Source organism: Apium graveolens, chromosome 8, assembly GCF_009905375.1.
Source record: "Apium graveolens cultivar Ventura chromosome 8, ASM990537v1, whole genome shotgun sequence".
NCBI classification, from domain to species: domain Eukaryota; kingdom Viridiplantae; phylum Streptophyta; class Magnoliopsida; order Apiales; family Apiaceae; genus Apium; species Apium graveolens.
The window spans coordinates 30,396,983-30,413,530 of record NC_133654.1 but is presented as its reverse complement, the minus strand read 5'-3'; the positions used below and the strand labels follow the sequence as shown (position 1 = coordinate 30,413,530).

At 34.5% G+C, this 16,548-nt stretch overlaps 1 non-coding gene across 1 annotated transcript; it reads left to right on the top strand.

Annotated features, from left to right (window-relative positions):
- The first annotated feature begins 4,471 nt into the window (after positions 1-4,471).
- Positions 4,472-4,578, top strand: LOC141682300 (small nucleolar RNA R71). Its single transcript, XR_012559702.1, has one exon. It is a non-coding gene; the product is annotated as a small nucleolar RNA R71 (small nucleolar RNA).
- Positions 4,579-16,548: the final 11,970 nt, after the last annotated feature.

Below are 16,548 nucleotides of genomic sequence, written 5' to 3'. Positions count from 1 at the left end.
ACCCAAGTGTATCTTGTGAACTCATCCACTATAACCATAGCATATTTCTTCTTTGCAATAGACATGACATTAACTGGAGCAAATAGATCAACATGCAGTAACGGATAAGGCTCAAGAATTGAGGATTCAGTTTTGCTCTTGAATGAAGATTTTCTTTATTTTGCCTTTTGACATGAGTCTCAAAGACCATCAGGAGCAAATACTAATTTTGGTAGTCCTCTCACAAGATCTTTCTTTACTAGCTCATTTATGTTGTTGAAATTTAAACGAGAGAGTCTCTTGTGCCAATTCCAGCTTTCTTCAATTGATGTTCTGCTTAACAGACAGATTGTAGAACCATCAGAATTTGTTGAAAGTCTGGCTTCATATATGTTACCATGTCTGTAACCTTTCAGAACCACTTTGCCTGTAGAATTACTTACAACTTCACAGTGTTCTTCAAAGAAATCCACATGATAACCTCTGTCACATATTTGACTCATACTTAGCAGATTGTGTTTAAATCCTGAGACAAGATTATGACATTCCCAAGATTGATATTGCCATATCCCAGAGACTTTCCCATGTTGCCATCTCCATAAGAAACTCTTGGGCCAGCTTTTTCCATAAAGTCTGATAGCAGGGCTTTATTTCCAGTCATATGTCCTAAACATCCATTGTCCAGAACTAGGATGTTTTTCCTGTTGCCTGCAATCACAAAGACCACTATTGATTAGTTTTAAGGACCCAGACTTGCTTGGATCCTTTGGCCTTATTAAGTTTGTTAGCATTTGCAGCGGATTTAGTTTCAGAGTTTATGCTAACATGCTTTTTATCAGACTTTATATCAGACTTTGCATCAGAATTTACACTAGAAGGAATTGCACTAACTTTATTTAAAGAAGGTTTTATTTGACAATAATCATAGTACAAACTATGATATTCCTTACCAGTATAAATAGAATGCCATAAACTACCACAATGAAAACAGGGATTTTGTGGTTTAAACCTAACAGACTGACTCTTAACTCCTGATCTAGGAGGTAAAGAGTTTATATCTTTATTTTTCCTGCAAAAAGAAGCAAGATGGTTAGAGTTTCAACAATTATAGCATTTCTTTCTAGGTGCATTAGGAACAGGCATAGAATTATTGCTTTTATTCACAACTTCCTTTCCATTCCTATTTTTCCTAACTTCCTTTACCTTGTTTACATTTTTAATCTCTTTCAGCTTATGCTTAAGCTGCTTCTTTGTCATTAAGCCAACATTTACCACAGTTGGTTTATCCTGTTTTAATTTGACAGAAGATGACTTTTCTTTGACTTCTGTTTTATAATCATTCATCTTTTTAGATTTTGACTTGTCAGAATTTGACACAAACTTGACAGGGTTAACTTTAGGCTTTTCAGCTTTCTTGGTGAAGTTTGGTTTAGATGACACAGTTTCCTTTCCTTCTTTATCATCTAGGTAACCTAGTCCTTCTTTCCGATTTCCATTTTCTAAGATTTTCTGAGTTGTTCTTCCAGACTTAGTCCAAGTTTTGATTATCTCCTTTTCCTTTTCCAGTTCAGATTTAAGAGATTTATTCAATTTTAAGAGATTTATTCCATCAAACTCAGAAAGAAAGAGATGAGGCTTTTTATGTTAGAGATGAACTAACTCTTTTTCTAAGTAGTCAACTCTGTTTCTAAGAGCAAGACTTTCAGATGTTAATCTTTCATTTGTTAAAGTCTGATCTCTAAAACTAATGAACATGGTTTTAAGATATAATATTAGTTCAGAAATATCATCAATATGAAAAGTAAGAGTTGAATGAGGTACCTTTAATTCAGCAGCATCAGAACTGCTATCAGCATTTGCCATTAAGGCATAGTTTACCTCATTTTCAGAATCTGAAGTGTCTGCCCATTTTTTCTTCTTTGTGATAAGTGCCTGGCCTTTATCACCTTTTCCTTTCTTGCAGTCAGGAGAGATGTGGCCTCTTTCACCACAATTGTAGCATTTGATATTTGAGATGTCTCCTCTGTCAGACTTTCCTCCTTTTCCTTCAGACTTTCTGAACCATTTCTTTTCAGAACTTCCACCTTTTCTGGAAAACTTCTTGCCCTGTATGAATTTCTTGTAGGCTATCTTTGTGATACCCTTCACCATAAGAGCACACAGTTGCATCATCTCTGCAATAACATCCACTTCAAATAAATTTTCAGATTCTGAATCATCATCATCAGAATATGATGACTCTGAATCAGACTGGATGATGGGAGCCTTTCCTTTGCCCCTCTTTGAGACAACCACTTTAGGAGTTTCTTCCTCAGCTTTAAGTGCAACTGTCTTTGACTTTCTTCCATGCCTTTTGCTTCTTTAATCCATCTCAAGTTCATGAGTCTTGAGCATACCATAAATTTTATCAAGAGTAGTTTCAGCAAGGTCATAGTTGTCTCTTATGGTAGTAGACTTCAAATCCCAATTTTCAGGAAGAGCTAAAAGGAATTTTAGATTTGAATCTTCAAGGTCATATTCCTTGTCCACCAGTGACAGATCATTTAAGGGTTTGGCAAACCTGTCATATGAATCAGTTAATGATTCATCAACGTTTGAATCAAAGTGCTCATACTCTTGTGTGAGTATAGTCTTCCTGTTCTTTTTGATTGCTTCAGTTCCCTGGCATCTTGTCTCCAAAGCATCCCATATCTCCTTTACAGTCTTGCATCCAATTACCCTGTTTGACATGACATTGTCAATTGCACTATGCCGCAGATGCCTTACCCTTGCATCATTGGCAATAGATGAGATGTCTTCAGTTGTGTAATCACCTTTCTCCTTTGGTATCATCTTTGCTGGTTGATCAGCAACTGCAACAGAAAGCTTGGTAGGCTTATATGGTCCATCATTAATTATATCAAGGTATTATGGATCTGTGACTTCCAGAAACATAGCCATTTTTACCTTCCATATAGGATACTCAGATGCTCTCAGTATGGGAACCCTAATGGTTTCATATCGACTGTGGGTTTGATTGTTTTGAGTATCTTGAGTTTTTGTGGGCTTAGGTGGAGTTTGTGTTTCTTCAGACATGATTGTAAACTGGATCTCACTGTTTGTATATCAACAGAGAGGCTCTGATACCACTTGTTAGGTCACACAATACTATAGAAGGGGATTGAATATAGTGTTTATACAATCAAATCGATTTAGAACATAAGTATGTAACAGTAATCAAGTTTATTCAATATAATAATCTCTGTTACAAAGTAGGTTAAACTACTCTCTCAGTGATGAACAATATCACTAAGAGCTGCTAGGTTACAATGAATAATGTTCTCGTAAATGATAACACATATAGTGTAAACCCTAAGCCGTGTTTATATAGTACAAAGTTACAAGATATCTTCTAATTGATATGGAATATGATTCTGTCTCCTAAAATATATCAATCAGATATTATCTTCTACAAGTCTTCTAGCTGTCCAACTCTTCATGCATATCTTCTTTTATTTTAGTCCAGATCCTCTCCTGTAAATCAGACGCATTCCTTATCTGAAGTCTTCCCGCACTTAAGTTCTGATATATCTTCTAACGCCTTAAGTTCTGATATAAGTTCTGACTTCAGTAAGTCCTGATTTCCAGTAAGTACTAATAAGTCCTGATATTAAGTTCTGAAACTAAACACAAATCAGATTAGACATCACATCTCAAATATATCTAACAGAATCTTCTTATCCTCCTCGAAATCAAGAATTACGAAATCAGCAGGGAAGATTAGTTTATCAACCTTTACCAAGACATCCTCTACAATTCCTCGCGGATATGTAATAGAACGGTTGGCCAACTGCAAAGTCATATAAGTCCGATTTGATTTTCCAAGGTCTTGATAGAAACAGCTTGGCTCTTGCACATAAGCTTCAACTCCTCTATTTCAGATTTTTCATTAGCTTGTTGTAGCTGAAGTTGTTGTCTTAGTGCATATTGCGGTTGCTGAAAACCAGGGGGGTTGTACTGCTTAGTTGGGTACTGATGATAAGGCTATTGAACTGCATTCTGAGCGTTGCTCCTACTGAAATTAGGATGATTGCGGTTGTTAGGATGATAGGTGGCTGGCACAGGTTGTTGCGATCGCTGAAAATTGCTCACGAACTGAGCTGATTCACTAGAAATAACACACTGATCAGTCTCATGGGCACCAGCACAAAGCTCATAGACACTAGTGATTTGATTAACTCCATAATTAGCCAAAGAGTCCACCTTCATCGTCAAAGCCTTAAGTTGGGAAGCTATAGCAGTTGTTGTATCCAACTCCAGAATTCCTGTTACTTTTCCCTGAGTCAGCCTCTGGGAAGGATTCTGGTATTCATTAGCAGCCATCAGTTCAATTAAATCATAAGCTTCATTGTAGCTTTTAGCCCACAAGGCTCCTCTTGATGCTGCTTCAAGCATGGGTCTTGAAGTAGCACCCAATCCATTGTAGAAACAATTTATAATCATCCAATCAGGCATGCCATGGTGTGGGCACTTCCTTAGCATCTCCTTATATCGATCCCAAGCCTCACACAGAGATTCTCCAGTTTGCTGAGCAAGCTAAGTAAGAGTATTCCTGATTGCAGCAGTCTTCGCCATAGGGAAGAATTTAAGAGAAACTTTTGAGTAAGATCTTCCCATTTAGTGATAGACCCTGGTGGTAGAGAATGTAACCAACACTTAGCTTTGTCCCTCAGAGAGAATGGGAAGAGTCACAGCTTGATAGCATCTTCAGTCACACCATTGAACTTGAGAGTGTCGCAGATCTCGATGAAATCCCTGATGTGCATGTTGGGGTCTTCAGTAGGAGAACCCCCAAACTGAACTGAATTCTGTATCATCTAAATCGTGCTTGACTTGATTTTAAAAGTGTTAGCCGGGATGGTTGGTCTGATGATGCTTGACTGAATGTCACTGACCTTAGGCTGAGAATAGTCCATCAGAGCCTTAGGAATTTCCGCTTGATTACCCATCACTACTAAAATTGGTTCTTCGACTTTCTTTTCTTCTTCTACCTTCTTTTCTTCTTCAACAACTTCTCTTCGAACCACTACAGCTTCTTCCTCGGCTTGATCCAGATTTCTCTTACGAGACCGAGAACGCGTATGCATACACGCTCGCTAGAGTACCTGAAATAAGACAAGGAAACAGATAAGTAAAAATGTCCGAGTCAATGAACTTTAACGACCACTTATGACAAACACATAAACTAAAAATTAACACTGCAGTCCCCGGCAGCGGCGCCAAAAACTTGTTAGTCGCTAAACACGCGCTAATAATACACGCAAGTACACGCGTTCGCAAGTAATATAGAATTATTTCTAGTTCGTTCCCACAGAGACTGGCTTGGTTAACTATTTAATTTATGCACTTATGCACCAATGATATGGCTATTATTCAATGCTAAGACGATAACAAATTGAGATTGTTTATAACTAAGAAATAAACTAACAATTATAACTAAGGGGATAAGAATGATTGAATTAATATATATGACAAACATGGGATTCTAACTTCATTAAATACTTCATTCAGTAGCCTTTTCGTTCTTAACATTTGCATGTAATAGTGATGACACTAATCAGATAACACGAAACTGATAAACGGCAACTTTTGTTGCATGAATACCGTACTACCAGGTATCTACAAAAGAGATAGAAGATGAATATACACCAATTATATTGAGACCCTATATGTCTATAGAATTTGACAACGTAACGGTTTAAGCACAAGTTATCTATCTTGATTAAATAGGGCAAGTAAAATGGTTAAATTTACCTACGAATCATGCATAACAATACTTGAACGTATGCTAGCATGGCAAATTCTAAATCCTTAAATTCACTTTCGCTTCATTAAGAATTAACACACTATCTTATAAGTTCGCGACGCTCACAAGACGAATAAGCGCTACCAATACTAGGTTATCATACAATCACCACACAATAAGGTATCGAAACAAATCAACTAAACAAATCCATAAATAAATCCGCTAGAACCCCACGATAACGATTAGCCCATAATCAGACTCATCATCAACATGGTTTTCGATGAAAGCATGGTATAATAAACGTAGTCTTTGTAATGAATAATAAATAAAACCAAGTATGAAACAAGAGTAAGGTTCACAAATAAGAAAACTAGCATCCAAGTTACAACTTAGAACAAAGATTCACAAGTAAAAGCAAGATCTTGTTCGTCTTTGTTGAATCGTGCTAACACGGTCTTCTTACAGCTCTCCTTGTGATACGATATGAAAATTGAACTAAAGTTATGATTATATAGCAGCCCTGATCAGCAGAGAAGTCCAAAAATTAGTCTTCTATTCAAAACAGGATTCTTGAAACCCGACCTGGCGCGGCCGTGCGCTTGATCAGCGCGGGCGCGCTGGCTCTTTGTAGTCTGGGCGCGGGCGCGTGCTTGATCAGCGCGGGCGCGCTGGGTTTCTGCCAAAAATCATCTTTCTTCTTTTTCTTGCAGTTTCGAGCCGGTCATCGCGAGCTTTATTCCTTGGACACCATCCTAACACCATATTAGCATCAAATCAATGCCAATTCACCTGGATCTCAGATTAATGCCTGAAATGCAAAAACACTATAAAACACATTAAAACACCAATAACTTGAGTACAAATACACCAATTCAAAGCTTAATATGGCATTATAAAGTGTCATAAATGCCACTCAACATTATACGATACCCCATTATAAATTAACATTTGGGCCATAATTTTGAAAAGTGATAATTTAGGCATTTTTTTACCGAAATAGTGACATTTTGGTCAATTTTTACATAAAGTAAGGGGCATAGGGAAAAGGAAAATGGGGATATTAACGCGTTCTCAAATTAACCCTAATGTCTTATCCAACTACATCGAGGTTGAATAGGAATAAGAATAAGGTTGTGTGGTATTCGTATTCGTATTCAGATTCAGATGATTCAGATTCAGATGCCAACGAAAGAGGAGGTGGGGTAAATGAATTGGATTCATCGGATAAAGTAGATTGTAGTGGATGTAGGATTTACCCAGGCCCGGATTGTGAAGACGATACATATCGTCATGCTCATCTCCGTGATTTCACCCGGAAAGTAATCGATAAATATAACGGCATCATCGTCATAAGGTATGTATATTTGTCGTATGTATGTATGCTTATATGTGATGATGGATCAAGTTTAACTAGCATAATAACCTGTGCGAGGCACAGGTCATTTTCTAGAGTTTTTATGCATGCAATTATAATGTTTTTAGTTATTTTCTTATTTGTAAATATTGTATAATGTCTAACGTACATGAAATACAAGTTGATAGTTTATCAATGTATATCATTTTCATACATAGTTTATCAATGTATATCATTTTCATACAAGACATTACTAAATTAAACAAAGTTTCCAATATAGCTCATTAAGCAAAATATATATATTCTTGTTTGTGTTGTATAATTTATATTTAATGAATGAATATAAACAAGGTAGTCAGTGTACGTTTAAAACGATACAATTAAACTTAATATGTAGAATGTCATTGGTATGTTTACAAAGAAAAAACTAAAAATTAACATATAGTTGACCAAAAATTTTGAATTTTATTTAAATAAACTATATGTATTGGTCTATATTATTACTGAGTTCACTACTAACTTACAATTTGTAAGGCATATGTCATAGCCTATTTGTATATTCGAGGATTTAACTCAACTCAAATAAGAATGTAATAAGTAAATAGTGGATCTACCGTCAAAGAGATCTCGCAAAGTAATATATGTCAAAGGATTCAGAAACAAGGTTCATCTACAGACTTGAGGAATTTATTCACTGGAAGAAGTTCAAGAAATTGATCATGCCTCAGTGATATAAATCAAGATTGTGGATTTAATCAAGTGACAGAGATCTAGTCAGGGTATCAGATAATTACAGGGATTTAGTCTGAAGAAAATCAAGAGTATCAAGGTCAAGGCTTGAAGAAACGTCACGGAAGTTAGTCACTCATGAACCAGACAGTACATCGAGTGTTAACATTGAAGTGGTGGAATTGATTCATAATTTTCAGTGATTTTTAGAAGATATTCAGAAGAATGGTTGCTGCTCAAGGTTAGTATTAATTCTCTATTAATTAATTAAGTCATATAATTTAATTAAGAAAATAAATTATATCTGCAAAGATTAATTTATTGATTAATTGAATTAATTGATTAATTAATTCAGAATTAATATTAAGAATTTTCAGAATTTAAATTGGATTAAAATTCATTTAAATTCAACAAGACAAATCTGATTGTACTAATATGACAATCGGTATGACAGTCAATAGTCATACCGAAAGTCATGCTAGTACAAATAATTGTCTTACCGAAAGTTACACTGGAAGAGGATTGTCTTGCTAGTTCAATCAGATTGTCTTGCTAGTACAAACAATAGTCATACCGAAAGTCTCTCCAGTTCAACAGATTGTCTTGCTAGTACAATTGGATTGTCTCACCGATTGTCACTCCAGTTCATTCAAGTATGTTATTTGATTAAAAGAAGCAGAAGTAGAACAAATTCAATATACAGAACACAAGTCAAAAACAAGAACACAGCAGCCGCATCAAATATATCATCTCTTCTCTGCTAAATTCAAGATCACATTTCTAGTTTGTAAAGTTAAATCCAATCAACTAGAAATCATTCTCTTGTTCTTGTGTAACTATCTAGCGGATCAAAATCCCTAGAACTTAATCTCAAATTGTGTTTAGCATTTGAATCTTTTTATTGCAAAAATAGAAAAAGTTCATGTCGAATTTATTCTAAATTTGTGATAATTAATTTGAGATTAATTCCTTGTAATCGATACAGTTGTTGTAACATATTTCAAGTTTAATAAATTCTTATTTAACTTGAATTTTGTTTCACATTTTTTATTCCGCATTTATTCAATTATTCGGTACTTTTTGTATTCAACCCCCCCTTCTACAAACACATTGGGACCTAACAATTGGTATCAGAGCCTTCTGATTAATTAACAAATCAAGATCCTAGACTTTTGTGATTTTTCAACTCCTTGAATTTTTATTTATTCAAAAATTCATAATGACTTCACAAAAAGTTGGAACCGTTAAAATTCCACTATTTGATAAAGAAAATTATATCATGTGGAAGAAGAAGATGCTATTGTTTTTACAAGTTACAAATCCCAAATATCTGAACTTGTTAAAGAAGGGTCCAACAACTCCAATGGTTATTGAACCAGAGGTGATAGTAGATGATGTTATGATTACCAAAGCTAGAACCTATCCAAAAGAGCCTGAAGATTTTACTCCTGCTGAAAAGGAAGAAGCCTCCTTGGATGCCAGCCTTCAATTAATATTAATTGATTCCCTTGATCCCTTGATGAACAGACATGTGATGAACTGTAAAAATTCCAAACACATGTGGGAAACTATTGAGGTGATTAATGAAGGCACGGAGGAAGTTAGGGAGAACATGTTGGAGATCCTAACCTCTGAGTATGAATATTTTAATTCAAATCCAGGAGAAGGAATTACTGAAGTGTTTGAGAGGTACAATGTGTTGATCAACAACCTGAACATAAATGGGAAATATTATTCAATCAGGGAGGTCAACAAAAAGTTCCTTTTAACACTGCCAACTCATCTTGAACATAGAATCACTGCCATTAGAGAAGCTAGAGATCTGAGTGAGATTTCTTTGGATAGACTCTATGGTTTGTTGAAAACCTATAAGTTGGAGCAGATTCAGCAAAAGGAAGTCTACGGAAAAGATAGAATGGTCAGCACATCTACTGCTCTTGTAGCTGAAGGTCAACAACAACAACAATCTCAACAGTCGGAGAGAATGGTACAGTTTTCCAAGGCTGAGGAAAATATGTTAGTAGCAGAATATGATCCTCCTACTACAAATCAATCCAGTGATGATTTTTATTCCTTGGAAGGGCTGGAGCAATTGGAAGATGAGTCAATGGCCCAAATTGTCAAGAGATTCTCCAATGTCAGATTCAAGAGAAATCCCAAGTTCAAGTAAAAGTCCAACTACAACAGATTCCAGACAGGTGGATCTTCATCCTCTAACACCAGTAGTGGTGGATACAAAACAGGGATGGTTGATCGGAGCACCATTAGATGCTATAATTACAATGAGTTGGGACACTTTGCCACAGAATGTAGGAAGCCAAAGCAAGTAAGGAAGAACTCTTATGATTCAAATCAGAAGAGTAACTCTGAAAGGGCTTATCTGGCAAAGGGAAGAAGCTGGGATGATACTGATAGTGAAGATGAAGAAGAAGGGAATCTTGCTCTTATGGCTATTGATGGAAAAGCTTCATCGTCAAGAAAAGAGGTAAAATATACTGATGCTGAATTAGTTTATCATCTAGGAGGTAACTTATATTGTGCTCGTCGTGATAATGAACTGTTAAGTTCACAGATCAAAGACCTTGAGAAAGAGGTCAATGAATTAAGACTTGTGCATATTAATCAAGACAAGTTAAAAGAACAAGTATCTTTTTTAGAGAATAGAGTTAACTGTTATAGAAAACTCGAAACTATTCTCAAAGACAAGATCACCGGTCTTGAGACTAAGGTTAGAGCCTACTTCAATTCTTGTTCGAAGGCTAAAGAGTTCTACAGTAAGCAAGCTGTTAATCAAACATCTGGAATAGGTTATGATTACAATGTTGCTATTGGAGAATTAGGCATAAACTCCCCTCCTCATGTCTGTGCTAAAGGGAGGGAAGTACCATATGTGCTTAAGGGTGTTGATGAACCCCTCTATAAAGCATCAATTGCTGAACCATTTGATGCGACCTCTTCTGTTATTCAAGAAGAAATACGTGCTGAAGATCATGCTAATGAGAAGGTTGTTTCCAAGTCAAGTGTGTCGAAAGTTCCAATCAAAGTTGTGAAAGCAATTGAGACTAACTCAGACACACATGAGTTGGATTACAAAAATGCCATGTCTACCATGCATAAATTGCCTGCTGTTAATCACTCTCATAAAGCATGTGGTGTTGCTAATTGTATGTCTTGTGCTTTTAATTTGATGTATGCTTATTTTAATGGTAAGCATGCTTCTAGTGATAAGACTACTCCTCGTCAGCATGTGAATAACAAGAAGCATGATAGGTCTAAGACTACTAGTCCTTCTAAGGCTAGAAAGGAGACATTTGTGCCTAAGCCTAAACAGAAATTTGTTAAGGCTGTTTACAAGGTCAAATGTTCAGTCATTGAGGATGTTGAGACCATTAAAATTAAAAATGTTGTTTTTCCTGACAAAGGACAATTCTATAAGTATGCCGGGCCCAACCAAGTTTGTGTTCCGAAGAAGGTCTAATCCATTTGAAGTGCAGGGCAGTATACATGTGTAATCGGTAGTGTGGATTCTTGACAAGTGGATCATCAAGACATATGACCGGAGATAGAGCCCTGATATCAAATGTGGATAGAGAAAGCTGGCCCACTGGCTACCTTTGGAGATAACAGTAAAGGTTTATCTGAGGGATATGGCTGTTTGCAAGCTGGATATGTTATCAGTGAAATTTTGTATATTGTGCTAGGTTATTATCAGGAAGCAGTATCTAACATATAACACCAGTGACGAGACTTGAGAATATTACGACATATCAGGCACCTGCTGCACATTACACTTGGAATTGGACTCTAGTAAGATGTGTACAAGTGTACTCCTGGTTGGTGAGTCAAAAGAGGAAGTCAGTGCACCACAGTTCATGGACTTTGCAGCTGCAGATCTATTGGACTATGTAATCTCTTCTTCACAATCTCACTTCAGGTTGGTATGAACTAGTGTACTACTCAAGCAATCATCAAGGACATGGTATGGCACTCTAACTGAAGTTATAATTTTATATGAACTAGTAGAGTCGTCATATTTATAACTCTCTAATCACTAGGCACAATCATATTGTTTTATATGTGCAGTAAGTTTTATGAGTAAATCAAACTTCTTTCTACATTAGTGATTTCTTATTTCATGTAAAATCTTTTGAAATCACTATTGTACATCATTACTCTCAAAAGATTAAATGTATAATTTTCATCCATTATAGATCTTAAGTACATTTTATCTCTCTATATTGCCCTATGTTCTATGATACAGGTTCAGTCTCCAATGGCTTTCTTTCATTGACAGTCATGAGGTTGAAAACCAACAACGTCTATCCCAGACTGTAAAGACAAACCCAGAAACAGAACCAACCAACACTCTCTTACCACTAAATGTAGTATGAATGAGCGTGAGGGAGATAGTGCCTTAGTGCACCACATAAGGAAGGTTCTGTAGTCAACCCAGTAGCTCTGTCTCCTACATAGATGAGTAGTATTTAAACCGAGACAACTGCTAGCCCCCATACATCTTCTCAAAAAGATGTAATGGCTGAAAAGGTACAAAAACAGTTACTAGATTCATTCTCTCAATAGGGTGTATCTATTGAAATTTATCTGTCAGCCAAGGTATCCGATGTAGTGTCACCACTTCAAACATAAACAATTCTTGATACACAAGGAGAGGTTACACACACAAAGGATGAGTTGACGGAAACAAGAGTTTCGACCATTTTAAGGTCAGATTCGATTGTTCAAGGTTCGTTAGTGGACCAATTGCCTTTACAGGTGTTAGGAGAGGATACTGATCCAAAAGCCATATGTCAGTGGTTAGTGTCTACCTCCCCAGGCTTAAATCCCCTGGATGCATTTGCGGATAGTGGATCTGACATAGGTGCAGATCGGCAACTTGTTGACAATGATTCAGATATTACCTGATGAGTCATAAGGAAATGTCTTCACAGACATTAGAAGGGAACTTTGATCTTTATGCTAAATTCGTTGGATCATTGTTTACCTTCCCAGAATTCAAATCTGGAACCCTAAAAGGGAAACTAGCAACTTGTAGATTATGACTCAGATTCATCTGACGAGTTTAACAAGGATGGGGATTTGCGAACTCCCATTGCACCACCTGTGACCTCCTTAAGGATGGCTAAGGTGATTTTCCTTGCAGGTACAGCTGATTTTTGGAGCTATGAGAGGAGTGATACACTTGTGAGAATGAGTGTAAACACGAGTGGAGAGAAGAGTGAAACACATGTGAGGTACACTAAAACACAATCACACACTCACAGTGAGGAAGAAAAAGAAACTACTTGTTATTTCTTTTCCAACCAAGTGAAATATGAGAACTCCTTCAGAAAACGGCATACATTTCTTCTCTAAGGGGGAGATAAAAGCTTAAGAAATAGTTTGGAGGATTCCTCAACTAAGGGGGAGAAATAGCAGGGAGGAAGAAAAAGATCCTACATATGTACACTACACCACACCATTGTTGTTTGTAATTACAGATCCTATTGTACGGGAGAGGTAGTAAACACAAGGTGATTTTCTAGTAAGGGAAGAAGCTGTTAGGGGAGTACCATTGGTTTTTATCTGCGGATCCTATTGTACGGGAGAGGTGGTAAACGAAGGTGATCTTCTTTAATCAGTTGATTCTCATAGGGGGAGAAGCAAGAGAGATATGTGCTTCTCAACAGGAAATGTGGTTGTACAAAAGAAGATGGAACTACTTGAAGATATGTTCAGTCTAGAGGAACACCTACTTGGAATCTGGAAAATGTTAAATGTCATCCAGAACTTTTCTGCTATTTACTTTGCATTTCTGTTTATATCTTTTTCTTATTTGTTAGTTGAGTTATCCTCTAGGTATTTGTGTGTTATTGTCTAACAAACAAATAGGGGGAGATTGTAAGGCATATGTCATAGCCTATTTGTATATTCGAGGATTTAACTCAACTCAAATAAGAATGTAATAAGTAAATAGTGGATCTACCGTCAAAGAGATCTCGCAAAGTAATATCTGTCAAAGGATTCAGAAATAAGGTTCATCTACAGATTTGAGGAATTTATTCACTGGAAGAAGTTCAAGAAATTGATCATGCCTCAGTGATATAAATCAAGATTGTGGATTTAATCAAGTGACAGAGATCTAGTCAGGGTATCAGATAATTACAGGGATTTAGTCTGAAGAAAATCAAGAGTATCAAGGTCAAGGCTTGAAGAAACGCCACGGAAGTTAGTCACTCATGAACCAGACAGTACATCGAGTGTCAACATTGAAGTGGTGGAATTGATTCATAATTTTCACTGATTTTCAGAAGATATTCAGAAGAATGGTTGCTGCTCAAGGTTAGTATTAATTCTCTATTAATTAATTAAGTCATATAATTTAATTAAGAAAATAAATTATATCTGCAAAGATTAATTTATTGATTAATTGAATTAATTGATTAATTAATTCAGAATTAATATTAAGGATTTTCAGAATTTAAATTGGATTAAAATTCATTTAAATTCAGCAAGACAAATCTGGTTGTACTAATATGACAATCGGTATGACAGTCAATAGTCATACCGAAAGTCATGCTAGTACAAATAATTGTCTTGCCGAAAGTTACACTGGAAGAGGATTGTCTTGCTAGTTCAATCAGATTGTCTTGCTAGTACAAACAATAGTCATACCGAAAGTCTCTCCAGTTCAACAGATTGTCTTGCTAGTACAATTGGATTGTCTCACCGATTGTCACTCCAGTTCATTCAAGTATGTTGTTTGATTAAAAGAAGCAGAAGCAGAACACATTCAATATACTGAACACAAGTCAAAAACAAGAACACAGCAGCCGCATCAAATATATCATCTCTTCTCTGCTAAATTCAAGATCACATTTCTAGTTTGTAAAGTTAAATCCAATCAACTAGAAATCATTCTCTTGTTCTTGTGTAACTATCTAGCGGATCAAAATCCCTAGAACTTAATCTCAAATTGCGTTTTTGCATTTGAATCTTTTTATTGCAAAAATAGAAAAAGTTCATGTCGAATTTATTCTAAATTTGTGATAATTAATTTGAGATTAATTCCTTGTAATCGATACAGTTGTTGTAACACATTTCAAGTTTAATAATATTCTTATTTAACTTGAATTTTGTTTCACATTTTTTATCCCGCATTTATTCGATTATTCAGTACTGTTTGTATTCAACCCCCCCTTCTACAAACACATTGGGACCTAACACAATAATTTAAAAAGATAAAAAATGAATAACTGAATTCTAATTACTTGCAATCATAATATACAATAATGTACACTACTGTTAATATAAAAGTTGATTTTAATGAAATATGTTATTTTTTTAAATTCAACGTATGTATGTATGGAAAAATGATAGTTTTTTTACACTACTATTAACAAAATAAGATTAAGTTATATGTGTCTGTGTTAGCATGTAAATTATTGTATGTTACATTTCTTAGGAAATTAGGATGGTTTCAATTATTTATATGCTAAATATACGATTTATGTACATGTATAATCATTATTAACATTTAGTGAGGCAATTGATTACTTAAATAACATGTATTTATAATTATTCAAAATTTAAAATTATGTAGTAAATAAGTTGCAATAATTTATTTATGGTATTCACATATTCACCGACAAATAATCCATATCTATTTTTTACGCAACCGAGTATCAATCATGATTGTAACATAAAAATAAATTATATATTGTAAGATTATTATTGATGTTCATGATTTTTTTCAAGAATTCGAAGGAAAAATTGTAATTATATTGTTATTTAAACTATTTTTAAGGTTTTTCATTACAACTCTAATATTTCTTCATATAATAATTTGATAATATTGTATACTATTCTCCTAAATTAAATATTTTTAAATTCGATAAAGTTTTATACATATATTATCTTGATCAATGAATATTGTTTATCTAAAAGAATTCTTTTGAAAATGCTAGTTTTTTTTAAAGTGAAAAATAAAAAATAAATCGATTTAATATATCATCGTAGTTTTAACAATTCTCGTGAGATCTCATATCAAATTTCAAATATTTTTAAAAATCGGGACAAGTCCCAAAAAACTAATGCGCTACCCGTGAAATTAGTAATTTTAATAAAAATAATCAATTGACTTGATCCTATAAATACCTCAAACACATTAATTTATATTAATATAAGATATTAAAAAATTCACATTATTGGTAAGATATTCTCGCCGAACTTGTAATTTAAATTTACTAAACGTAGAATGTGACAATGTTTTTCGGCCGGTCATGTAGTCAAATTTCGAGTATTTTTTGAACAATAGGCTAAGTTCCGATTTTCAAATTCAAAATAAACTAAAATTCATTGACTCATTATAATTCAAACTTATCTAAATATTTAATGCCAATCTAGATTATTTATATATAAGCGATTATATTTTCAATATTTTCTTTAAAAATTATATATGTACATTTTAATTAATTTTAATTATAAAATATATGTTAAAAATATATGAGATATATTTTCAAACTAAAAAATGATAATAAATAAGATAATAATTCATTTATGTACTTTGCCTAACTTTATATCTGAAATTCAATTCTTTAAAATTAATTGTACAAATATTCAAATAACTATTTTTTTACGGAATTTTAGTAACTATCTTTAAAGTTAAATACAATAGTAATTTAGCACACTTACATAATATGTG